At 46.3% G+C, this 26,573-nt stretch overlaps 1 long non-coding RNA gene and 5 other non-coding genes across 6 annotated transcripts; 2 read left to right on the top strand and 4 right to left on the bottom strand.

Annotated features, from left to right (window-relative positions):
- Positions 1–560: 560 nt before the first annotated feature.
- trnav-uac (transfer RNA valine (anticodon UAC)) lies at positions 561–633 on the bottom strand. Its single transcript has one exon. It is a non-coding gene; the product is annotated as a tRNA-Val (tRNA).
- Positions 634–9,625: 8,992 nt separating this feature from the next.
- LOC133473641 (uncharacterized) lies at positions 9,626–10,898 on the bottom strand. The gene is made up of 4 exons (XR_009787180.1): positions 10,802–10,898; positions 10,036–10,233; positions 9,800–9,874; positions 9,626–9,734 (listed from the first exon to the last, which is right to left on the bottom strand). It is a non-coding gene; the product is annotated as an uncharacterized LOC133473641 (long non-coding RNA).
- A 727-nt stretch (positions 10,899–11,625) lies between these two features.
- trnal-uaa (transfer RNA leucine (anticodon UAA)) lies at positions 11,626–11,707 on the top strand. Its single transcript has one exon. It is a non-coding gene; the product is annotated as a tRNA-Leu (tRNA).
- A 1,313-nt stretch (positions 11,708–13,020) lies between these two features.
- trnal-aag (transfer RNA leucine (anticodon AAG)) lies at positions 13,021–13,102 on the top strand. The gene has a single exon. It is a non-coding gene; the product is annotated as a tRNA-Leu (tRNA).
- An 8,774-nt stretch (positions 13,103–21,876) lies between these two features.
- Positions 21,877–22,067, bottom strand: LOC133473646 (U2 spliceosomal RNA). The gene has a single exon (XR_009787184.1). It is a non-coding gene; the product is annotated as a U2 spliceosomal RNA (small nuclear RNA).
- A 3,640-nt stretch (positions 22,068–25,707) lies between these two features.
- LOC133473645 (U2 spliceosomal RNA) lies at positions 25,708–25,898 on the bottom strand. Its single transcript, XR_009787183.1, has one exon. It is a non-coding gene; the product is annotated as a U2 spliceosomal RNA (small nuclear RNA).
- Positions 25,899–26,573: the final 675 nt, after the last annotated feature.

The raw sequence follows: 26,573 nt of genomic DNA, 5'->3' as shown, positions 1-26,573 counted from the left end.
TCTGTTGACATGGCAATATTCTCACTCTGCTTTTCATTTTGGACCCTCTTCACTGATTTTATTGACCACTTTAACCTGACTGATTTCCATCCATCCATCCATTTTCACCGCTTATCCCGGTTAGGGTCTCGGGGCGCTGGAGCCTATCCCAGCTGACCTCAGGCGAAAGGCGGACTACACCCTGAACTGGTCGCTAGTCTGTCGCAGGGCACATAAAGACATGGACAACCATTCACACTCACATTCACATTCATACCATCACTGAGTGGGAACTGAACCCACACTGCCCGCACCAAAGTCAGGTGAGTGCACCACTACACCATCAGTGACCTGACTGAATTTGTCTTTCTTACTTTGCATCCACACCCAAATGTCACCCTGTGTTGTCCTCCACAATGACAGCATTTCTCCTCCACCTTTTGGACAACTCTGTCTCCCTTGTGTCCATATCGCTGACATTTGGAACATCTGAGAAGTCGTACCGGAAAAATCATACTTTTGCGTCTTTTGAGGCATATGCCGGGACCGGCAAATCACAGAGAACAGCTCGAAAGATAAGCTGTTTCCACCCGGATTCGTACCGAGGACCTTTCGCGTGTAAGGCGAACGTGATAACCACTACACTATGGAAACTTCTGCTGCAGTTATGACCCAAGGCGGACTGGGCGACCACATGCTAAGGGGTCACGTGCAAGTTTCACGTGACCTGATGGAAAAACCAAAACAAAAGTGCATTTCACTGTTTTGGACCATAAATCATGGTGGAATCATCCATCCATCCATTTTCTGAGCCGCTTCTCCTCACGAGGGTCGCGGGCGTGCTAGAGCCTATCCCAGCTATCATCGGGCAGGAGGCGGGGTACACCCTGAACTGGTTGCCAGCCAATCAGAGGGCACATACAAACAAACAAACATTCGCACTCACATTCACACCTACGGGCAATTTAGAGTTTTCAATTCATGCATGTTTTTGGGATGTGGGAGGAAACCGGAGTGCCCGGAGAAAACCCACGCAGCCACGGGGAGAACATGCAAAATCCACATAGGCAGGGCTGGGGATTGAACCCCAGTTCTCAGAACTGTGAGTCAGACGCTCTAACCAGTCGTCCACCGTGCCGCTGGTGGAATCAATAATCTAAAAAAAATTAATAAAAAAATCCTAAAACTAAAAGGAAACGGACAAAAGAAACAGAGTCACGACAACCATCTCCACAACCAGGAGAAACAAGTCATCAGGGGCCTCATGTACAAAAACTTGCGTGGCTTTCCTACTGAAACATGGCGTACGCTCAAATCCAGAAATGAGCGTGCGGTGCCTCACGCCAACTTCATGGCTGGCGTACGCACGTTTCTGCAGCTGTTAGTGCTTTGGCGACACTTCAAGGTGATGCTGGGAAGGGTTAGAGAGACACATGGGCCTGTGCGCTCGGAAGATGTGCCCAAAACCGCGGTGGCTGTCTGAATGTCTTCGCGTGCCCTCTGGGCTGAAGGGAGCGCTTCATACTTTTCAAAGAGGAGAAGCGGGACGGAAGATGAATGAATGAATCAATGATTGATTACTCCATGATTTACTGTCCAGTACGTCAAATGCAGTTTTTTTTTTCCATCGGGTTGCTGGCTGGCAGCTCCAAAAACTACTGTTGGGACAGTTAGACAAAGCAAACCAGCAGTTTCCATAGTGTAATGGTTATCACGTTTGCCTCACACGCAAAAGGTCCCTGGTTGGAAACCGCATGGAAACAAGGCTTATTAGTTAATCTTTTTTCTTTTCATCTGCCATGAAAAACTATGGGGAGAGATTAGTGTCAAAATCTTTGACACAAATATATCTGTGACTTACATACGTGTTTTTAAAATCCACAAACATATCTGCAATTTACACAGGTTTTTTGTTGTTGTGTGTGCATTTATCATAACTTATCATTTGTAAATATTAAATTCTGCTTGTGTATTGTTGATGGTGCGTTTGTAGATAAGCGCATTTATTTTTGAGACAAACGGAACGCAGTTTTCAAGACCACACATACACGCGCGCACACACACACGCACACACACACACACACATTCTGTACAATTACAGGTATTATTTTAATGTAGATGCATGCAGTTAGGATGGTGCGGCTGCATGGGACACAGCCTGTGCCCATGCAAACTGTTTTTATTAAAGGTATGTACTCATTGTTCAGCTTCTAACATGCATTCTGAACTAATATGTATTTTTTTAACTATTGCAGGATGAAGTCAGTAAAATTCGCAATCTGGAGAGAAGCCGAGTAGTAGTCCATCTACAAATCGGCGCTTTCTGAGTTCACTCACCTGAGTGCCCGTTTGAATGCCTTTGGGATGACAATGAACAGCACCGAGCATGCTGAAATAAATGTGAGTTCATGACTACATTGGGGCCACTCAAAAGGTAGCGGCCTATTTCTGGTCCCCATGTGTTAAGGCCCCTTACATGATCAGCCGAGATCGGGCATTCTCTATGTAGTATGGCCGAAAAGTAGGGATGTCCCAGGGAAAACCACCGAATTTTAGCATTACCACAACCATATTATTGACACACATTTTAAACGATTGCATAAGTGTTTTACCACAATATAAAAGTATCGTTTATGATTATGCACATTATTCTACAATGGGTTTGTGTTGGATTTATCTTACCCAACATTATAAAAAATAGACACAAAAGGAATGAAGACGCTGGTTTCTTTTTCTCATGAGGAGGGCGTATGGGAGATTGTTCAGATCACAGCCTCTCAACACGCTCTAACCAATCTCTCCCGTCGCTCCTGCATTTATTTGAAAATAGGAGGGTTTTTCCCAGACATAATGTTCTAAACAATAAGACACAACACAAAACATTGGACCAACACCTGTCACGTCCCCGACCACATCCGATCACGTCCTTGGTCCAGGCGCCCTTCCATCGGATGATGCTGAGTCATCTTTTCGAAGGCGAGACATCTAAAATCGTCCATAATACTAATGCAAGCTAAGCAAATAAATGATAACTTCTAGAATATATTTAACAGTTTGCAAGCAAAACAAACCAATTTACCTATTTAAAATTATAGTCCCAAACAGAGCACGGATAAATCATTACTCACCCAATTACTACACTTCATTTTAATAACAGTTTGTTTTCCTATACAATCCTCTTTGAAGGAGTCTTTTGCACATATCTTTATATGTCTACACTACAAACAGGGTTTGGAGGGTAACTGTTACTTTCAAGATAGATGGGCAGAGAGATGGATAGATTTGCTTGCTAATGAATAGATAAATAGACGGACGGACGCATAGTTAGCTAACCTTTGCATATAACTGTTTGTTATAACAAGTGAAATGAAAACAAGAGACAAATTAAGTAGAAAATCTTTGCAGTTCGGGGTAAACAGAAACTTTTACTGCCCACATCAGCAAGTGCATGGATTATGTCACCACCACGAAGTCCATCACTGTCCGTGCTAATCAGAAGCCACGGCTTTTAGATCTGGGAATGAGGAGGGCCTGAGGACAGCCAGGGCCAATTTGTCCCGTGGCATCAAGGAGGCCAAGAGGGAGTACTCCAGGAAGATCGCCCACCGCTTCAGTGACAGCAGTGACACCAGGAGTCTGTGGCGTGGTATTCACACCATTACGAACGATAAACCCACACCACAGACCTGCGACAGCGCCACCACCCTGCCAAATGTGCTAAATGACTTCTTTGCTCACTTTGAGGCACACAACAGCACTCCTGCACACAAGACTCCACCCCCTCCTGGTGACCGAGTGCTGACACTGACCTGGGACAGCGTGAAAAGATCTCTCGACAGGATCGACACACGAAAAGTCCCTGGCCCAGATAACATACATGGTCGTGTTCTGAGGGACTGTGAAGCTGAATTCACAGATATCTTGACAGACATTTTTAACACCTCCTTGAATCAGGCTGTTGTCCCCACGTGCTTCAAAGCCCCCACCATCATCCCAGTCCCGAAGAAGTCATCTCCCTCCTCCCTCAATGTCCCTCCTGCCTCAATGTCCGGTGGCGGTCACTCCCATCCTGATGAAGTGCTTCGAGCGGCTAATCATGCATCAAATCTTGTCTTCCAACCCCCCCCCCCCCACACCCCCCACTCCTTGGACCCCTTCCTCACCTGCAAAGTCCTCCGCATAGCAGGTGATGCCACCCATCCATCACACAGCCTCTTAAATCTGTGCCATCAGGTAGGAGACTGCGGAGTCTGCGGCCCAGGACGAGCCAACTCAGTTTTATTCATAAGGCCTCTCAGGAATCTGAACTCTCTGCCCGCTCTGCAATCCTTCAATGAACGTTCTCACCCGAGCACCAGTGACGAACAGGTTTTTCCTCATTTTCTCCCCCCACAGTCACTCACACACGCACACACAGAAACAAGACATTGGTGCGGCACATTGTTGTTGTCGTCACCATCGTAACGAGTGTGTCCCGTCGCGTTGACCGGTGACACGTTTTCTGCTTCCACCTCTCGGACAGTGTTTGATTTGACAAGATAAAGCCCAGTGATGGTAAAAGACGGGATAGGGTGCTATCGGAATAAATGTCGAGTCGTGTCTGCCTGAGAAATGGCAAGATTTGAATGTAGTAGTCGGATACAGTGTCATCGGGAAGGACCAAATGTGTCTTGTAGCATGATCCAGCCATGAGACAACACGAACAGCCCTGTTGCTGGCGGCTGCCTGATATTTGTCAGATGGTAAAAGAGTAAATACCAATTACAATGGCTAGAGAGCAGAGTGGCGCAGCGGAAGCGTGCTGGTCCCGTAACCCAGAGCTTGATGGGTCGAAACCATCCTCTGCTATATGGAGCTCGTACTCTGTTATTGTATGTCTGCTCATAGGATGTTGTGGAACTGCAATCATTTAACATCTTACTCTTAGTGAGAAATATTGTGCAATTAAGACTTGTCAACTCATTGGCTGAGGCGCACGGGTAGTGGCCTCACTTTTCACAATTCACTTCTTACTGAAAAAAACTAAATCCCACAAAGAAGAGCCCCACCAAAAGCTAAAGACCACAATAACTAAACTCCCAGTCGGGGAATCGAAACGTGACAGGCGGAGATACTGTCCACTATACTAACGAGGAGTCTTTTGCCCTACCTTCACCTATTGTCAAGCACACGTCTATGAACCTGAACGCATCGGCAATGCCAGCAAGCGAGGCGGTTGGCTTGTCCTGCTAACAGATAGCACAACAGCAACTGTTTCAGTCGTGTCGTGGTTGTTATGTTCACCAAACACGCGTAAGGTCCCACTTTGGAAACGAGGGTGATGGGCTTTTTTGTTTTCCCACAAAGAAGAGCCCCACTAAAAGCTTAAAAGCACAGGAGGTCAACTCCCCATCGGGGAGTAGAACGCCAGTCTTCCGCGTGACAGGCAGAGATACTGTCCACTATACCTACGGGGGGGCACAAGTCAGTGCAAACTGTAGGCCGGTCCCAAGCCCGGATAAATGCAGAGGGTTGCGTCAGGAAGGGCATCCGGCTTAAAACTTTGCCAAACAAATATGAGCGTTCATCCAAAGAATTCCATACCGGATCGGTCATGGCCCAGGTTAACAACGTCCGCTACCAGTGCCGTCAACCTGCAGGGCGCCGTTGGAAATTCAGCTAGTGTGGGTCGAAGTCAAAGGAGTACGACGAAGACGAAGTAGTTCTGAGCATCCCAGACAGAGAGAGAGTCGTAATTGGTGCAGATTGTAATGGACATGTTGGTGAAGGTAATAGGTGTGATGAAGAAGTGATGGGTAAGTACGGCATCCAGGGAAGGAACTTGGAGGGACAGATGGTGGTAGACTTTGCAACAAGGATGCAAATGGCTGTAGTGAACACTTTTTTCCAGAAGAGGCACGAACATAGGGTGACCCACAAGAGCGGAGGTAGAAGCACGCAGGTGGATTACATCTTGTGCAGACGATGTAATCTGAAGGAGGTTACCAACTTTAAGGTAGTGGTAGGGGAGAGTGTGGCTAGACAGCATAGGATGGTGGTGTGTAAGATGACTCTGGTGGTGGGGAGGAAGATTAGGAAGACAAAGGCAGAGAAGAGAACCATGTGGTGTAAGCTGAGACAGGACGAGTGTTGTGCAGCTTTTCAGGAAGAGGTGAGACAGGCTCTTGGTGGACGGGAGGAGCTTCCAGAAGACTGGACCACTGCAGCCAAGGTGATCAGAGAAGCAGGCAGGAGAGTACTTGGTGTATCTTCTGGCAGGAAAGTAGAGAAGGAGACTTGGTGGTGGAACCACACAGTACAGGAAATCATACAAGGAAAAAGGTTAGCTAAGAAGAAGTGGGACACTGAGAGGACCGAGGAGAGGCAAAAGGAACACATTGAGATGCGACACAGAGCAAAGGTAGAGGTGGCAAAGGCCAAAAAAGAGGCATATGATGACATGTATGTCAGGTTGGACACTAAAGAAGGAGAAAATGATCTATACAGGCTGGCCAGACAGAGGGATAGCGATGGGAAGGATGTGCAGCAGGTTCGGGTGATTAAGGATAGAGATGGAAATATGTTGACTGGTGCCAGCAGTGTGCTAGCTAGATGGAAAGAATACTATGAGGAGTTGATGAAGGAGGAAAATGAGAGAGAAGGGAGAGTAGAAGAGGCAAGTGTGGTGGACCAGGAAGCGGCAATGATTAGTAAGGGGGAAGTTAGAGAGGCATTAAAGAGATGAAAAATGGAAAGGCAGTTGGTCCTGATGACATTCCTGTGGAGGTATGGAAGCATCTAGGAGAGGTGGCTGTGGAGTTTTTGACCAGCTTGTTCAATAGAATTCTAGCGTCTGAGAAGATGCCTGAGGAATGGAGTAAAAGTGTACTCGTGCCCATTTTTAAGAACAAAGGTGATGTGCAGAGCTGTGGGAACTATAGAGGAATAAAGTTAATGAGCCACACAATAAAGTCATGGGAAAGAGGAGTGGAGGCTAGACTCAGGACAGAAGTGAGTATTTGCTAGCAACAGTATGGTTTCATGCCTAGAAAGAGTCCCACAGATGCATTATTTGCCTTGAGGATGTTGATGGAAAAGTACAGGGAAGGTCATAAGGAGCTACATTGTGTCTTTGTAGATCTAGAGAAAGCCTATGACAGAGTACCCAGAGAGGAACTGTGGTACTGCATGCGGAAGTCTGGAGTGGCAGAGAAGTATGTTAGAATAATACAGGACATATACGAGGGCAGCAGAACAGCGGTGATGTGTGCCGTAGGTGTGACAGACGAATTTAAGGTGGAGGTGGGACTGCATCAGGGATCAGCCCTGAGCCCCTTCCCTTTTGCAGTGGTGATGGATAGGCTGACAGATGAGGTTAGACTGGAATCCCCGTGGACCATGATGTTTGCAGATGACATTGTGATCTGCAGTGAAAGCAGTGAGCCGTTGGAGGAACAGTTAGAAAGATGGAGGCATGCACTGGAAAGAAGAGGAATGAAGATTCGCCGAAGTAAGACAATATATGTGCATGAATGAGAGGGGTGGTGGGGGAAGAGTGAGGCTATAGGGAGAAGAGATAGCAAGGATGGAGGACTTTAAATACTTGGGGTCAACCGTCCAGAGCAATGGGGAGTGTGGTCAGGAAGTGAAGAAACGGGTCCAAGCAGGTTGGAACGGGTGGAGGAAGGAGTCAGGTGTGTTATGTGACAGAAGAGTCTCTGCTAAGATGAAGGGCAAACTCTATAAAACAGTGGTGAGGCCAGCCATGATGTACGGATTAGAGACAGTGGCACTGAAGAGACAACAGGAAGCAGAGCTGGAGGTGGTGGAAATGAAGATGTTGAGGTTGGCTCTCGGAGTGACCAGGTTGGATAAAATTAGAAATGAGCTCATCAGAGGAACAGCCAAGGTTCGATGTTTTGGAGACAAAGTTAGAGAGAGCAGACTTCGATGGTTTGGACACGTCCAGAGGAGAAATAATGAATATATTGGTAGAAGGATGATGAGGATGGAGCTGCCAGGCAAGAGAGCGAGAGGAAGACCAAAGACAAGGTTGATGGATGTCGTGAGGGAAGAGATGATGGCAGTTGGTGTTCGAGAGGAGGATGCAGGTGATAGGCTTACATGGAAAAGGATGACGCGCTGTGGCGACCCCTCACGGGACAAGCCGAAAGGAAAAGAAGAAGATACTAACGAGGAGTCTTTTGCCCTATCTTCACCTACTGTCAAGCACGTCAATGCACCTCAACGCCTCGGCAATTCCAGCGTGCAAGGCGGTTTTGCTGGTCCTGCTAACAGTTTCGGTCGTGGAGTGGTTGTTCTGTTCACCAAACACACGTAAGGTCCCTGTTTGGAAACAAGGCTGATGGTTTTTTTTGTTTTCCCGCAAAGAGAATCAAAGAGAATCAAAGAGAATCAAAGAGAATCAAAGAGAATCGGGCGGTTGGCTGGTCCTGCTCACACATGGCACGAAAGCAACTGTTTCAGTCGTGTCGTGGTTGTTACGTTCGCCAAACACGCGTAAGGTCCCTCTTTGGAAACGAGGCTGATGTGCTTTTTTGTTTTCCCACAAAGAAGAGCCCCACGAAAAGCTGCATAGCACTGGAGGTCAACTCCCCGTTTGGGAATCGAACCATGGTCTTCCGCGTGACAGGCAGAGATACTGTCCACAAAACTAACAAGGAGTCTTTTGCACTACCTTCACCTAGTGTCAAGCACACGTCAATGCACTGAACGCATCGGCAATGCCAGCTTGCGAGGCGCTTTGCTGGTCCTGCTAACAGATAGAACGAGAGCAACAGTTTCAGTTGTGGAGTGGTTGTTATGTTCGCCAAACACGCGTAAGGTCCCTGTTTGGAAACTTTTTTTCTTTTTAGTGAAGGTTAACTGGGCACCTACAGATGATGTCAAGTAAGGAGCGGTATCTGTCTTTTTCCTGGACAGTTTCCTCCAAAGCCTTTTTGTCCTCTTGACTTTCCTTCGGGCGGCACGGAAACGACTGGTTAGAACGTTTGCCTCACAGTTCTGAGGTCCAGGGTTCAATCCCCGGCCCCGCCTGTGTGGTTTGCATGTTCTCCCCGTGCCTGCGTGGGTTTTCTCTGGGCACTCCGGTTTCCTCCCACATCCCAAAAACATGCATGGTAGGTTAATTAACACTCCAAATTGCACGTAGGTGTGAATGGTTGTTTGTTTGTATGTGCCCTGCGATTAGCTGGCAACCAGTTCAGGGTGCACCCCGCCTCCTGCCCGATGATAGGTGGGATAGGCTCCAGCATGCCCGCGACCCTAGTGAGGAGAAGCGGCTTGGAAAATGGATGGATGGCTGGATGGACTTTCCTTCGTTACTTCCTGGATCCTTGCCTCCAGTTCCGTTCTGGCCCAGTCGCTCTCCTGCAGCCGAGTATGCAATGCTTGCTCCAGGGATGCCTCCAGGTGGGCACAAAAGTCCTGGAAGATGTGGAACAATTTGTGATAGTATGAGGAAAAGAGGGTCAGACCTGAGTTTGTTGCTGGTGCTTTGGCGAGGGCACCCTGCACAGCCATAAGGGTGGTGTTCCTCCGTGGAGAACAACCACAAAGACCTTTAGACTCACCACTATCGCCTTCACTAGACACCAGATGGAGATTCATTGTGGACATTGTTAGACTGTGGATATTTGTACACAATGAAGACTTTATGTTCTGACCTGATGAACTTCGCTGACGACTTTCTGAAGGGCTTGGTTCTCAGCCTGGAAGACTTCCATCTCTCCTTTGTCTTTGCTTCTGCTCGTCTCCTGAGCAGGAAACAATGCTTTGAGACGAGACTTCAACTAATTTTACTCCCCCACCAAAGTCTCACCATTCTGTCCAGGCTAGCGTCCTTCTCGCTGTTTTGGCTGGGGAGTTGCTTCAGTGCATCCGTCATTTCCATGGTCTTGAATCAGATATGGAAAATACTCACATTATCTTGTTGGGTTGGTTGTATGGTGGTATCTTGTCGACCAGTGCAATTAATGTTGAGGCCAATGTTTTCATTGGCGGGGGTGCTAAATAATCTTTTTCTTTGTTGACAATAAACAGCACCCATTGCTTTACCTGGAATTGAGTTCCAGTTTTTCCACATCCCAGCACTACATGGTCTCCCGTAGCTTGTCCTTCAGCTTCTGCTCCAGCACCGACACCTCCGAGCCACCAGAAGTGCTCTCCTGTGTGACCCGGGCCTCGAGATGGCGACAAGCCGCGCAGAACAGCTGGTCTGCAGCGGCGCACTCGCCTCGCATGTCGGACAGTGTTCTGGAAGGCGCAGCAGAGCCATTAATGGTAGAGCTAGTATTCATTTCCCTGTAGCTTTACCCAGAACCCAACGAGGCGAGAAGTAACTTTAACTGTCTTCTTTGTGCTAATTTTGTGGAAACTCTATGAAAGGGAATAGCGACTATAGATGCTATTTGTTAGCCTGTCCATGGCGTTTTGAGTTTGTGTGCTTGCATTAAGATAGCATAAACAAAGTTGTCTAATTGTTTTAAATACACAAAGTGTAATCCTCTTAGTTTAATGTTTAGTCTGACAGTAAACTTCAACTGAGAGTGGCATTAATAGCTTGAAGCCTCTTTTTTGGTTGACTTGTTTGCTATTTGCCAACTTGCTTCTTATTGTGGAGTGAATTGATTTAACTTCACCGCCACCATACAGAGCTCAAATCTCAAGTCTGCACTTGCAAGTCAAAGCCAAATAATTGGCCTCATGATGACTTGGATCTTGAAAAGCTTTCACAAAGAGTACCAACAACTGAAAACAAAATCCACTGTGTAAAATGGGTTAATGAGGGGTTCTTGGTGCTTTTTGTTTACTGCGCACTCACCTTTCAGCGAAGGTCCTGAGTTGCATGAAGGCGTTCCTCAAGGAAGCGGCTTGGCGCCACAAGCTTCTGACGCGAGCCTGCTCCCGACTCAGGCGGGAAGACGACGTCTGTGAAGGGGTGAGCGTATGCGTGTGTGCGTGTGTGTGAAGGGGGTGGGAGAGATGTTAGCCAGAGATGGCACCTCTCATGTTATTGTGATTCCAAACAGACGCTGTCCTGGAAGTGCGCTGGCACACACACAAGTCATCGGATTTCCCTGAGTAAACACAAGTCCGACGTTTACGGCAACGAAGGGGTCCTCTTTCTCCCGCCCCTCGCCACTTGGAATGTTTCCACAGGAAAAAACAATGGGTGAGAAATAAAGCAAGAGTGAATGTTGGCTATGAATGGATTGCTAAGGTGAACACTTGAGAAATCCTAGGACATGTTGTAGTTTGTCCTATACTAACTTTCAAGTTTAGGCTTTTCACATTTATCGACTAGATAGGTTACTTGTTTCCAATTCAAAGCATGTACCAAAATTAGCTTTTTTTCCTTTTTTTAACTTTTTTTGTTTTTGTTTACCCCGCTACTGGTCTGTGTTATTTGAAGTACACACTCTGCCTCGTGCTGTAAACTAATTCAATAATAAATATCCATCCATTTTCTGAGCCGCTTCTCACTAGGGTCGCGGGCGTGCTGGAGCCTATCCCAGCTGTCATCGGGCAGGAGGCGGAGTACACCCTGAACTGGTTGCCAGCCAATCGCAGGGCACATAGAAACAACCATTCGCACTCACAGTCATGCCTACAAAAAAATTCCCTGTACAAAAATGGGGGTTTGCAGGTAGTGTGGCCGAGCGGTCCAAGGCGCTGGATTTAAGCTCCAGTCTCTCAGGAGGTGTGGGTTCAAATCCCACCACTGCCACTTCCTTTTCAATATCGTTAATATCCTACCATCTTGTCATTGGCTCCGACAAGGCGTTTGGGACAATACGTATTTTTGGCCACAAAAAGGTCGAGCTGTTAGCCGTTCTGTTTGGACTGTTTGCTTGTCGCCGTAAAATATTAGCTCCCCTGAAAGTGTTTGCCTTAATGTCATTACCTTTGTCTTTCACGCTGAACTGTCGTGCCACCTTTATGGGTATTGACACAGTGATTTTGAATTGACAGAACAGTGAATAAAGGACACATTTTTTTTGTCAGTACGAAGTGAATTGAGGAAAGGGTCACTTCCCGTGGGCCTCAGTCAATGAGTTGACAAGTCTTAATTGCACAATATTTCTCACGAAGAGTAAGGCGTTAAATGAAGCACCCTATCCCGTCTTTTACCATCACTGGGCTCTATCGTCTCAAATCAAACACTGTCTGAGAGGTGGAAGCAGAAAACATGTCACCGGTCAACGCGACGGGACACACTCGTTACGATGGTTACGACAACAACAATGCGCCGCGTCAATCTCTTGTTTCTGTGTATGCCTGTGCGTGTGAGTGACTGTGGGGGGACAAAATGAGGAAAAACCTGTTCGTCACTGGTGCTCGGGAGAGAACGTTCATTGAAGGATTGCTTGAGGTATGTTCACGTACTTTTCATACAATACGGCTCGCAAGCAGGCAACAAAATGTTATGTACCCTAGCAAGCGCAAGCACATACGGTTGCACGTAAACATGCCGGCGTTCCGTGGAATCATGCCCTAAAGCTTCGGTAAACATTTGTTTGTGCGTGAGAATAAATGTTAACAACTGCGCGCAAGTATGTTGACAACGGCAAGTACGGGAGGCGATGCGCTGGTCACAATATGCAATCCTACTGGTCTCCGTCAAGTTGTGCTGCTGGAGAGTTGTTGTTGACATATCACACTACACGGAAGATATCCCAAAAAAAATCCAATTTGCCAGACATTTTGACGTCGTAAGGCCAAATCGTTAGTCGTGGCTTATGTCACACTCCAAGAAGTTTTGTCGTTCCTGACATATGTCGGGACCCGATCTGGTAAATTTTGTGCGATAGCTAATCGGGCCAATATCGGGGATAAAATCTTTTTGTTTGATCTTGGCATAAGAAGATTATTCTCTCAGCCAATGAATTGCAGTTGTTGGTTTAAATGATTTCAGAGCTCTGCTTTCCACATTTTTCATGTCAAGGTTGGCTATGATAGGGAATGCCGGGGATCCCATTTACTTCCTTGGTCGGGCTTAGATTTACCAATAAAATTCCATTAACAAAGATGGGGTTGTCAGGTAGTGTGGCCGAGCGGTCCAAGGCGCTGGATTAAGGCTCCAGTCTCTCAGGAGGCGTGGGTTCAAATCCCACCACTGCCAATTCCATGTCAATATAGTGAATTTTTTCATTGGCTCCGACAAGGCGTTTGTATTTGCCTTAATGTCATTACCTTTGTCTTTCACGCTGAACTGTCGTGCCACCTTTATGGGTACTTACACAGTGATTTTAAATTGACAGAACAGCGAATAAATGACGATTTTTTTTTCAGTAAGAAGTGAATTGAGGAAAGGGTCCATACCCGTGGGCCTCAGCCAATGAGTTGACAAGTCTTAATTGCACAATATTTCTCACTATGAGTAAGACGTTAAATGACAGCAGATCCACAACATCCTATGAGCAGACATACGATAACAGAGAACAAGATTCAGATATATCCATCAACCGCGGGATTATAGGGCGAGCACGCTTCCGCTGCGCCACTCTGCTCTCTCGTCATTGTCGTTGGTGTGTACTCTTTTACTGTCTGACAAATATCCGGCAGCCGCCAGCAACAGGGCTGTTCGGGTTGTCTCATGGCTGGATCAGGCACATTTGGTCTTTCCCGATGACACTATGTCAGACCACTGCCATCAAATCTTGCCGTTTCTCGGGCAGACACTACTTGACATTTATTCCAATAGCACCCTATCCCGTCTTTTACCATCACTGGGCTTATTCTTGTCAAATCAAACACTGTCCGAGAGGTGGAAGCAGAAAACGTCTCACCGGTCAACGCGACGGGACACACTCGTTACGATGGTGACGACAACAACAATGCGCCGTGCCAATGTCTTGTTTCTGTGTGTGCGTGTGAGCGACTGTGGGAGGACAAAATGAGGAAAAACCTGTTCGTCACTGGTGCTCGGGAGAGAACGTTTGTTGAAGGATTGCTTGAGGTATGTTCACGTACTTTTCATACGATACGGCTCGCAAGCAGGCAACAAAATGTTATGTACCCTTGCAAGCGCAAGAACATACGGTTGTACGTAAACATGCCGTCATTCCGTTGAATCACGCCCGAAAGCTTCGGTAAACATTGGTTTGTGCATGAGAATCAATGTTCACAACGGCGCAAAGTATTTTGTCAACGGCAAGCCAGGGAGGTGATGCGCCGGTCACAATACGCAATCCTGGTCTCCGTCAAGTTGCGCTGCCGGAGAGTTGTCGTTGACATGTCACACTACATGGAAGATATTTTAAAAAAAATCAAATTTGCCAGACATCATTTTGGCGTCATAGGGTCAAATCGTTTGTCGTGAGTTAATGTCAGGTTCAAACAACCTAGAACATTGAATAAACAATAAACAAGGAAAGAAGACAAGAGATGGTTTATATACTCGCGAGGAGAACAGTTAGAGTTGTTCGCCGGTACAATCTCTTCCCCCTCTGAGCACACTCTGCCGATCCCTCTCTTTTTATTTTCTCAGGGCGGTTCCTAGTTACACAGACGTTGCTGCTGCTATCTTGAGATAAGGGCACACAGAGCAGCAATGTAAAACAATCACATATATGACTCATTGCGCAGATGCAGATGTGTGCTTCATCAGCGCTGATTGCTCCAACCTTCGACCACAAAATGTTCCAGCCGCTATCTTTTAATGTGGGCACAGTCCTCTTTACAGACAACGTCAACTTTTATGATACAATCAACATTATACTGCTAAATGCATGCTTTGAAAATACTATAAGAGTAAATATGGGATAACAAATGAACATTTATTCTAACTCCTAGTCTGCCATCTGCCCTTGCTCCCTGCGAACCAGTGCTCACCTCTTGCGGCCCACCAACAACACGGACTCCTACCCTGCCAGACTGGTCCTCGTTGGAACCCTGCCAATGCCGGATTTAGTTCTCGGAGTTCCTGCAATAAACCGTTATTCACAAACTTACCTCCCTGTCCTCTCTGCATCTGTGTCCAACTTGCAACCTGAATCCTGACAGCATAGTCTGGCCCGTCATGGACCCAGCGGACACGGTTCCCTTTCGCCAAACAGTTACCGGACAGAGCATGCTTTTGGAACAACATGACCAAGCCCTCACCCTGCTGACTCAAATGGTACGTGACTTCTCACAAGCTCTCACATCCCTCCAAAATCAATTTGCCTCACTCCAACCTTGCGCAGAGCCGTCTGCTGCAGCATCCACAGCTCCCCCCTCACCCAGGTAATGCGTGAACCATACGCACCTGCACCAGGCCCTTACGACGGCAATCTAGGGTCTTGTCGCGCCTTTTTGGTCCAGTGTTCACTTGTGTTTGAACAGCAACCACAGTCATAGTCCACCGACAACGCTAAAATTGTCTACCTCATCGGCTGTCAGCGCTCTTGTGGGCCACGGCGGAATGGGAGAAACGGTCAGCCGTCATATTCTTCTTTTTCCATGGAGGTGAAGAAGATTTTTGATCACACGGTGCGTGAGACGGACCGGAACATTTTGGGGCAACATTTTGGCGTATTGTGTGAGTTTTTCGTATTACTTTTTGACTCCAATTTGGGGCACGGTGCCCCAAGTGAACACATTTGAATTGGGGACACGTGGGGACACCCTGGGGAACCCTCATTTTGGGGCACAGGGCACTTAGGGGAACCGCGGCGGGATGGTTTCATGCAGTACCGGCCGTTGGACACTAGAGACCTCTGCAAACCATCTTTTAACAGCCACCCGCTTTTCTGGATACTTTTCCACTCTGCCGGGGTGGCTTCGGAGGGCTTAATCCGCGGTACTCTGCCGCGCTTTGGGGCACCCTCCGGGTACTTTTTGGGGGCACTTCCGGGGCTTTAAGGGGCACTTCCGGGGGTTAAACGGGGGCACTTTGAGAGACTTTGGGGCATTTTGGGATCTGCGTGACCTTCGGAGCGCCGCAAGGGGTACTTTTTCACATTTTGGGATCCATGCTGGGACTTTACTTGGGACTTTGTGCAAGATGCTCTGCGTGACTTCCGGAGCTCCGTAAGGGGTACTTTGTTACTTTTTGGGACTTTTGTTACATTTGGGGGTCTGTCCCGTGAAGATACGAGGGGCTTTGCAGGGACAAGTTCCCATGACACTCCTCCACTTTTTGGGGCACCTCTGGAGGAATCAAACACTTTTGCCGATCTGGGTGACCTCCGGAGCTCTGGACGGGGCACTTTGCTACTTTATGGGATCCATGCTGGGACTTGTTGAGAGATGCTCTGGGTGACCCGAGAAGATACCAGCAGCTTTGCTGGGACAAGTTCCCGGACCCCTCCGAAGCCGAATGGGACACTCCTCCACTTTTTGGGGCACCTCTGGAGGAATCAAATACTTGTACACTGTGGCCGATGCGGCTCGGGGAACTCGACCACTTTTCGGGGCACGGCTGGAGGAATCAAAATCTTGTACACTTCCATTACAGGCTGGAAAGTCCGGGGCACTCCGCTGCATTTTGGGGTCGTCAAAATGAGGAATCAACCAATTTCCCCTGGCTTTTTGTTCTTTGGGTGTGAAACTGCTGGATTTATCTTACCCAACATTATAAAAAATAGACACAAAAGGAATGAAGACACTGGTTTCTTTTTCTCATGAGGAGGGCATATGGGAGATTGTTCAGATCACAGCCTCTCAACACACTCTAAACAATCCCCCCCCCCTCGCTCCTGCATTTATTTGAAATAGGAGGGATTTACAAATCATAATGTTTTAAGCAATAAGACACAACACAAAATATTTGATAATAGGAGGGTTTTTCCCAGACATAGTATTCTAAGTAATAAGACACAACACATAATATTGGACCAACACCTGTCACGACCCGACCACATCCGATCATGTCCTTGGTCCAGGCGCCCTTCCATCGGATGATGCTGAGTCTTCTTTTTGAAGGGGAGACATCTAAAATTGTCCATTATTGTTTCACCAATGAGGTGTTCCCATCCAAAGCCTATAGTTGCATACCAGTCATATCCAAATCCCCAATTCTGCCCATTCTCTTGAGCATCTTTGGTGAGAGCCGCATATGGAATTATGATTAAAGCAGCTTGATTTTCGGGGGCACAAAATATTAAACCTTTTTGCCGCGTTTGGAGGCCATGCCCAGAATTTTGATCATCAGCTGTACTCCTTTTGACACAAGTTAATGATTCAAATTTTTTTATTATTGGGTTTGTCATATTGGTCCAGTTGGTAGGTGATTTTCTATCAAAAAAATGGGTTTTATCATTGAGGGTGGGACGTCCCATGTACCACAAAAACAAAACCAACACCATAGTAGCCAAAGTTGCTACGTAACAACTTATCGAATCGCATAACCAACGTGGGTGTGCCTTTCTGCTGAGTTCTCACTAAAAGGGTTGGTGTCTTTTTTCTTCACTGACCAGCAAGCGTTTTCAGAATCTACACATCTGCTCCCGCTCCGTTATCAGACTTTTGCTCACCTTCCCTATTTGAGTACTCAGCTGAAATTACTCTTTTACAGTGTTAAAGAACCCACGTGTTTCTTTCTGCTATTTTTTAGGGCTGTAAAGTGTCAATCTATCTGTGCCACCATCCCTCCGGTTGAGACATGTGACACAGCATGGCTCAATATAGCAGCCCATTTGAATAGGGTTTTTATTTATTTATTTATTTATTTATTTATTTATTTATTTATTTATTTATTTATTTATTTATTTATTTATTTATTTATTTATTTTCCTGTGCTAATGTAAATTTCATTTTGTAGTTTTGCACTTTGTTTTTCACAATAATTACGGTCTTGTTGTGGAATACTCATATTGGCTATCAGTATAGATTGTACCATCTTTATTTATCATTAGTTTGCATGCCTCGGTTAATGCTACTAATTCAGCAGCTTGTTCAGCCAATTCCTGTCAATCATGCTGCGTGCCTTCATCAAGTAAGGGTACTAGTGTGGCTGGATTTAAGGTTGTGCATCGCTCAACAGTCAAATGTGGTTGTGACAGCAAGATGGCAATGCAAGATAAATGTCTTGCAGGTGATAAAAACGCCATATTGGTTTGCAATAGGAGAGCAGACACTGTATGTGGGACCTTAAGGGTGAACTGCTCTCTAGTTGAAAAATAAGATATTGGTCTTAGCTTATCACCGTATTGTTGTGTAAGTACGGAGGTCATGTAATAGCTTTTACAATCTACCATTTGAATGAATGTTTTATCATTAAATTTGGAAGGCCTAGCGCAGCACTGGACACCAAATGTTGTTTAATGTCACAGAAGGCCTTTTCTGCCTCTGTACTCCATTAAACAGGTGATGTCATTTTAAGGTTGTCTTCATACATTAATTTTGACAATGGTGCAACAATTTCTGCATAGTTTGGAATCCATGCTCTACAATAATTTGTCAGACCTAAAAATGATTATTATATGTTTCTTCGTCTGTGGTTTAGGATTTTTTAAGACTATAGCTTTCCTGTCTTCTAATATAGTCTTTCCTCCTATACTTAAATTATGGCCTAGATATTTGACTTGTCTTTTACATCATTGCAATTTATTTTTGTTAACTTTATGTCCCTCTTCTGTTAGATGATGCAGTAAGGTCAATGAATCTTTGCATGTCTCTCCATCTGTAGATGCCAGAAGACATGCGTGTTGTCATAACTTGTGAATAATTAGTTGGACTTTCACAGTAACCTTGCGGTAATCTAGTAAATGTATATATTTTTTTTTTCTCAAATGTGAATGCAAACCAAAATTGACTGTTATTTTCTATTGGTACTGAAAAGAATGCATTACTTATGTCCACTACTGTAAACACAGTAGCGTCTGGTCTTAATGAATTTAACAATGTGCGTGGGTTTGGTACGCATGCTGCTCTCTGTATTACTGCAGCTCATCACATTCTTTTTAATCTTCTATTTTTGGGATAAGCTGCAAGGCTGCAGACAACAGGGCCTTTCCCACGTTTAACGGTGGTTTGTCTTTTATTTTTTATATAATTTGATTCCTGCAACGCGGCTATTTTTTGTGCATTTAACCAACTATTAAAGCCGTGTTCGGTTATCCCTGTCTCTAAATATAAAATTTTATCAGGATCCTGTTTTTTTTTATTTTTTTTTATTTTACTTAATGAACTTCCAACCTTTACACTGCAGTGTATTCCTGTTTTTTATTTTACCACTTCCTTTCCCCATTTGAAAGAATTTGGTTCAGTGTAATACTACCTAGGGTAGTCTAGAACACTGTTTTTTTTTCCAGTAGGACGGTGATTCAAATTTACTTTCTACGGTAATTCTCACTTCAACTCTTTCGAGTGGAGAATTCTTGCCTTTGCATCCACAAAAGTCCACCGTTTACTTTCCCACTGTTTTGGTATGGAATGAAAAACCTAGTGGTTTCCCATTTCCCATTTACACTCTCATTCAAACAGTTTTCATTCACACTGGCTCGTCAGAGGACTCCGCCGTCCTATACGGAATTTAACTACGTTTGTCAACAGCTCATTAGAGGACTCCGCCATCCTATACGGAATTTAACTACGACGCCACGAAACTTTCCTAGTTTCTTTATTTTACCCGCCATTGACTAGTATTCACAGGGTTTATTAAACACGGAATTTAAGTACGTACAGGACTCCGCCGTCCTCGCGGAATTTGTGGACTCCGCCGTCCTTTTTCCTAAATATTTTTTTAAAATTTAACTCACCAGTCGTCTTCCATCCTGTGGATTGTCGTCAACCTTCAGATCCCAGTTGAGGAGAACGAAGACCAGTCCCGTAAAGGGTCTTACTTGCCGTGGCCACGGTCTCTTAACTGGAAGTCGGCTCCACAACTGGAATCCTCGGGTGTGTTGACATCCGGCTCGAAGGACCAATTTAATGTTGGATTTATCTTACCCAACATTATAAAAAAATAGACACAAAAGGAATGAAGACACTGGTTTCTTTTTCTCATGAGGAGGGCGTATGGGAGATTGTTCATATCACAGCCTCTCAACACGCTCTAAACAATCTCTCCCATCGCTCCTGCATTTATTTGAAAATAGGAGGGTTTTTCCCAGACATAATGTTCTAAACAATAAGACACAATACAAAACATTGGGCCAACACCTGTCACGTCCCCGACCACATCCGATCACGTCCTTGGTCCAGGCGCCCTTCCATCGGATGATGCTGAGTCATCTTTTTGAAGGCGAGAAATCTAAAATCGTCCATAATACTAATGCAAGCTAAGCAAATAAATGATAACTTCTAGAATATATTTAACACTCATGTTTTTGGATACTGTTGCCTTTCTTGGATTGCCAGCCTGTGTACCGACCTATGCCCGTCTATTAAACCTCTCTTTTTGGAAACTGTCCATTTGTTTTGGAGTCGTGCATTTTTGGGTCCTATCCTCTGTTCCGTTTCATGACAGGGGTGCTGGAGAGGAGGGTCCGTCGGGAAGTCGAATCTCAGGTTCAGGAGGAGCAGTGTGGTTTTCGTCCTGGCCGTGGAACAGTGGACAAGCTCTACACCCTCGGCAGGGTCCTCAAGGGTGCATGGGAGTTCGCCCAACAAGTCTACATGTGTTCTGTGGACTTGGAGAAGCCGTTCGACCGTGTCCTTCGGGGAGTCCTGTGGGGGGTGCTTCGGGATTATGGGGTACCGAACCCCCTGATACGGGCTGTCGGGTCCCTGTACAACCGGAGTCAGAGTTTGATCCGCATATACGGCAGTAAGTCGGACTCGTTTCCGGTGAGGGTTGGACTTGGCCAAGGCTGCCCTTTGTCACCGATTCTGTTCATAACTTTTATGGACCGAATTTCAAGGCGCAGCCGAGGCGTAGAAGGGGTCCGGTATTATCATTGTATCTCTGATTTTTGCAGATGATGTGGTTCTGTTGGCTTCATCAAGCCGTGATCTCCAACTCTCACTGGAGCAGTTCGCAGTGGAGTGTGAAGCGGCTGGGATGAGAATCAGCACTTCCAAATCTGAGACCATGGTCCTCAGTCAGAAAAGGGTGGTGTGCCCTCTGCGGGTCGGAGATGAGATCCTGCCCCAAGTGGAGGAGGTCAAGTATCTTGGGGTCTTGTTCACGAGTGAGGGGAGAATGGAACGGGAGATCGACAAGTGGATCGGTGCAGCGTCTACAGTGATGCGGACATTGTATCGTTCCGTTGTGGTAAAGAAGGAGCTAAGCCGAAAGGCGAAGCTCTCGATTTACCGGTCGATATACGTTCCTACGCTCACCTATGGTCAAGAGCTGTGGTTCGTGACCGAAAGAACAACATCCCGGATACAAGCGGCCAAAATGAGTTTCCTCCGCAGGGTGTCCAGGCTCTCCCTTAGAGATAGGGCGAGAAGCTCGGTCATCCGGGACTGATCTCAGAGTAGAGCCGCTGCTCCTCCACATCGAGAGGAGCCAGATGAGGTGGCCGGGGAATCTGATTCGGATGCCTCCCGGACGCCTCCCTGGTGAGGTGTTCCAGGCACGTCCCACCGGGAGGAGACCCCGGGGACGACCCAGGATCCCGCCGGAGAGACTACGTCTTTCGGCTGGCCTGGGAACACCTCGGGATGCCCACGGAAGAGCTGGATGAAGTGGCTGGGGTGAGGGAAGCCTGGGCGTCCCTGCTAAAGCTACTGCACCTGCAAGCCGACCTCGGATAAGCGGTAGAAAATGGATGGATGGATGATGGCATTCATTCTACAGTGGTGAACTGTTGTCACCCGCACGTTCCAATGTTGCAAAGTCACAACCCACTTTAATATAAATTGAATTTATTAACTTAATACGACTCCATACAATACTGAAAGTCAGAATAACAGACAGACCCCAGGAGTTGAAAGTCACTTGTTTACCTTCTGTTCACTGCATTAAATATAGTTCAAGTCTTTGGATTGACGGCTCAATTGATATTTATTTTGACTAAAGTGTGGGAGTGCACCGTTCCTGAATGTACTCCAATACCAGGTCGATGCATGGAGTGGACAGAGCAAGCCCCTATTCCATCTCCCGGCTCCAAAAATCAATTTAACATATGGTCCCCAAATAGGGACCGTATCAGATATTAAACTGATAAGAACAGATACTACACTTGATCTTAGCCAAAAGGCCGAGAAGCGATGCCAACATAACGCCAGAAAAGACGACCTCATTCTCCAGCCTACAAGCCAAAGTTATGGTGGCACATATCGACATGATAATCACAGATGAGTCACATATGGACACGCCAAACAACAATTATGAAACGAATGTCAACTGTGTTGTTTTTCAACGTTTATATCGAAATAATGTTGTCAAATGCTTGTGTTCCTTGGTCACGTGGTCCACGTCGATCCAATAGAATGCGGAGATTAACGCATATCCTTTAGCCGTGTATTAAGTCTTAAACAACCAAAGAAATAATGAGTTATTTGTAATAACAATCGGTTGCTGGTATAATGTTGTGGCCACAAGCTGAATAGCTGTTTGCTCAACATTTTGACGAAAAAACATCAATGGCCCTGCCTCGCTCAACTACTTCCTGTTTCCTGCTTCAGGAAGTGGTTCAGAATTTGGCACGATGGGTGACCCTTCGACACAGCAATATAGACCCTGTCAAGCAGCTCCATAAAAATGTGGGTTTATTGTATGCCATTCTCCAAAGTTGACAAACACATTACACAAGGTGCCATAGTGGTACATCTCAATAAATTATAATAGTGTCAAAAGCTTAATTTAGTGAAGTAGTTCAAATCAAAAAGTGAAACTCATATCATAGAGATGCACCACACACACTGAAATATTTAATTTTTTTTATACATGAATAATTTGAGGATTGTAGCTTAAAGCTAATGACAGCTCCAAATTCACCACCTCTAGAATCTAGAATATAACGTAACAAACTACTATCATAACAATGGAATTTATTTTAATGTAGAATTTAGGCAGGAATTTGCCCTCTGAAAAGTATTTCCCCAAGTGTTTAAAGAATCTATATGTATGAGTACTGAAATCAATTGAGTTTTCTATATTTTTTTTAGATTTACCTGTATATGATTACTACCGTTACCAGTTACACACACAGAGTACGTTGAAACAATATTTTATTATTTCATGTCGACACAATATTTGATCAAACATTTTTTTTGTCATTCATAAGTCATTTCCAAGAGCCACAACAAACGCCATATTGCAATGCATCACAGAATACGTGGCCGAAGATACAGTTGCCTGTGATTATACACATGGCCAGCAGGTGGTTTCGTGTGCACATGAAGCATCAAGAAATGGACCATGACTCGAACCAGTGACCGAAGCGTTACGATGTTATGAAGCTTCATCTCGTCATTACTAACTTGTTCTACTACTCAGGGCAAACCCATGTATGCTAGAAATTAGATCATACTCCAGCCTTTACAATGAGCAACATCCTCATTATTTTCAACCAACGATCAGGGGAGAGCGCGAACGCAGTCCCCCACTACCAGAAATTATGCAGTCGAGATTCCCACATTCGGGGAATTCGCAGGGGTCAGCACAATCTGAGTGCACCCTGAACCGGTCGCCAGCCAATCGCAGGGCTCATAGAAACAAACAACCATTCGCACTCACATTCAAGTCTACGGGAAATTTAGAGTCCACCCATTCGGGTTTAAGAGAAATGATTGGACTAATTAAAAAACATCGAAAGTAAACATAATTAGAAGTAGTTCTTGACAAAAAATAATGCATTCGTCTCGTCGAATGTCAGACACTAAAAAGACTTCCGGTTCCAACAGTTGGCTGCGCATCTCAAATTGCTACTGTCACCTACTCAGAGCTATTGCTCATGACAAACTTGGTGACGTTTTAGACAAAAAGCATTCATTCTACCTCCCATGGGCTCACCTACTGTGGGAGGGGCCATAGGGGTCGGGTGCAGTGCGAGCTGGGCGGTCGCCGAAGGCAGGGACCTTGGCAATCCGACCCCCGGCTACAGTAGCTGGCTCTAGGGTACGTGGAATGTCGGTCCGACGTGGCAGGCCCAAACGTATTGTGATAGTCTGCTGGGTACGTCTTGCAGAATCCTCTGTCAGAAGGAGTTTGAATTCTCACCTCCGACAGAACTTTGCTCATGTTCCGGGCTAGGCGGGGGACATCGAGGCCGAGCGGACCATGTTCCGCGCCTCCATTGCTGAGGCGGTCGACCGGAGCTGTGGCCGTAAGGTGGTCGGTGCCTGTCGTGGCGGCAATCCCCGAACCCATTGGTGAGGGATGCCGTCAAGCTGAAGAAGGAGTCCTATCGGGCCTTTTTGGCCTGTGGGACTCCTGAGGCAGCTGATGGGTACCGGCTGGCCAAGCGGAATGCAGCTTTGGTGGTCGCTGAAGCAAAAACTCCGGTATGGGAAGAGTTCGTGAGGCCATGGAGAAAGACTTCCGGACGGCTTCGAGGAAATTCTGCTCCGGCGTCTCAGGCAGGGGAAGCTGTGCACCATCAAGACTGTGTCTAGTGGGGATGTGGCGCTGCTGACCTCGAATCGGGACGTTGTGAGTCGGTTGGGAGAATACTTCGAAGACCTCCTCAATTCCACCGACATGAGGAAGCAGACCATGAGGAAGCAGAGTCTGGTTCTCTGAGGCGGGCTCTCCTATCTCTGGGGTGTAGGTCCCGGGCCTGGATGAGATTCGCCCGGAGTTCCTAAAGGCTCTGGATGTTGTGGGGCTGCCCTGGTTGACACGCCTCTGCAAGATCGCGTGGACATCGGGTACAGTGCCTCTGGATTGGTAGACTGGGGTGATGGTCCCCCTTTTTAAGAAGGGGGACCCGAGGGTGTGTTCCAACTACAGGGGGATCACACTCCTCAGCCTCCGTGGTAAGGTCTATTCAGGGGTGCTGGAGAGGAGGGTCCGTCGGGAAGTCGAATCTCAGGTTCAGGAGGAGCAGTGTGGTTTTTCGTCCTGGACAGTGGACCAGCTCTACACCCTCGGCAGGGTCCTCGAGGGTGCATGGGAGTTCGCCCAACAAGTCTTCATGTGTTCTGTGGACCTGGAGAAGCCGTTCGACCGTGTCCCTTGGGGAGTCCTGTGGGAGGTGCTTCGGGAGTATGGGGTACCGAACCACCTGATACGGACTGTCGGGTCCCTGTACGACTGTAGTCAGAGTTTGATCCGCATATCCGGCAGTAAGTCGGACTCGTTTCCTGTGAGGGTTGGACTCCGCCAAGGCTGCCCTTTGTCACCGATTCTGTTCATAACTTTTATGGACCGAATTTCAAGGCGCAGCCGAGGCATAGAAGGGGTCCGGTATTATCATTGCATCTCTGCTTTTTGCAGATGATATGGTTCTGTTGGTTTCATCAAGCCGTGATCTCCAACTCTCACTGGAGCAGTTTGCAGCGGAGTGTGAAGCGGCTGGGATGAGAATCAGCACCTCCAAATCTGAGACCATGGTCCTCAGTCGGAGAAGGGTGGCGTGCCCTCTCCAGGTCGGGGATGAGATCCTGCCCAAAGTGGAGGAGTTAAAGTATCTTGGGCTAAAGTCATATTGCCTGCCATGACGTCCACCAGCCAGACTGGGTTGCTCTGTGTATTAGTTTACAGAGAACAAGGAATTAACATTCCTTGTCACTTTTCTGGTATGCTCCATGTCCAAACTTAATACGCCTCCGTACAATACTGAAAAGTCAGAATAACAGACAGACCCCAGAAGTTGAAAGTCACTTGTTTACCTTCTGTTCCCTCCATTAAATATAGTTCTTGTCTTTAGATTGATGGCTCAATTGATATTTACTTTGACCAAGGTGTGGTGGTGCACCATTCCTGGAAGTAGTGCAATACCAGGTCGATGCATGGAGTGGACAGAGCAAGCCCCGATTCCATCTCCCAATTCCAAAAATCAATTTAATATATGTTCCCCAAATAGGGAACGTATCAGATATTAAACTGATAAGAACAGATACTACACTTGATCTTAGCCAAAAGGCCGAGAAGCGATGCCAACATAACGCCAGAAAAGACGACCTCATTCTCCAGCCTACAAGCCAAAGTGATGGTGGCACATATCGACATGATAATCACAGATGAGTCACATATGGACACGCCAAACAACAATTATGAAACGAATGTCAACTGTGTTGTTTTTCAACGTTTATATCGAAATAATGTTGTCAGATGCTTGTGTTCCTTGGTCACGTGGTCCACGTCGATCCAATAGAATGCGGAGATTAACGCATATCCTTTAGCCGTGTATTAAGTCTTAAACAACCAAAGAAATAATGAGTTATTTGTAATAACAATCGGTTGCTGGTATAATGTTGTGGCCACAACATTTTTTTGTCATTCATAAGTCATTTCCAAGAGCCACAACAAACGCCATATTGCAATGCATCACAGAATACGTGGCCGAAGATACAGTTGCCTGTGATTATACACATGGCCAGCAGGTGGTTTCGTGTGCACATGAAGCATCAAGAAATGGACCATGACTCGAACCAATGACCGAAGCGTTACGATGTTATGAAGCTTCACCTCGTCATTACTAACTTGTTCTACTACTCAGGGAAAACCCATGTATGCTAGAAATTAGATCATACTGTAGTACCGTAGCGTCATATGATGCACACTCCAGCCTTTACAATGAGCAACATCCTCATTATTTTCAACCAACGAT

Source organism: Phyllopteryx taeniolatus, unplaced genomic scaffold (assembly GCF_024500385.1).
Source record: "Phyllopteryx taeniolatus isolate TA_2022b unplaced genomic scaffold, UOR_Ptae_1.2 contig_33, whole genome shotgun sequence".
Taxonomy (NCBI): domain Eukaryota; kingdom Metazoa; phylum Chordata; class Actinopteri; order Syngnathiformes; family Syngnathidae; genus Phyllopteryx; species Phyllopteryx taeniolatus.
This window is presented reverse-complemented; position numbering and strand designations above follow the sequence as displayed.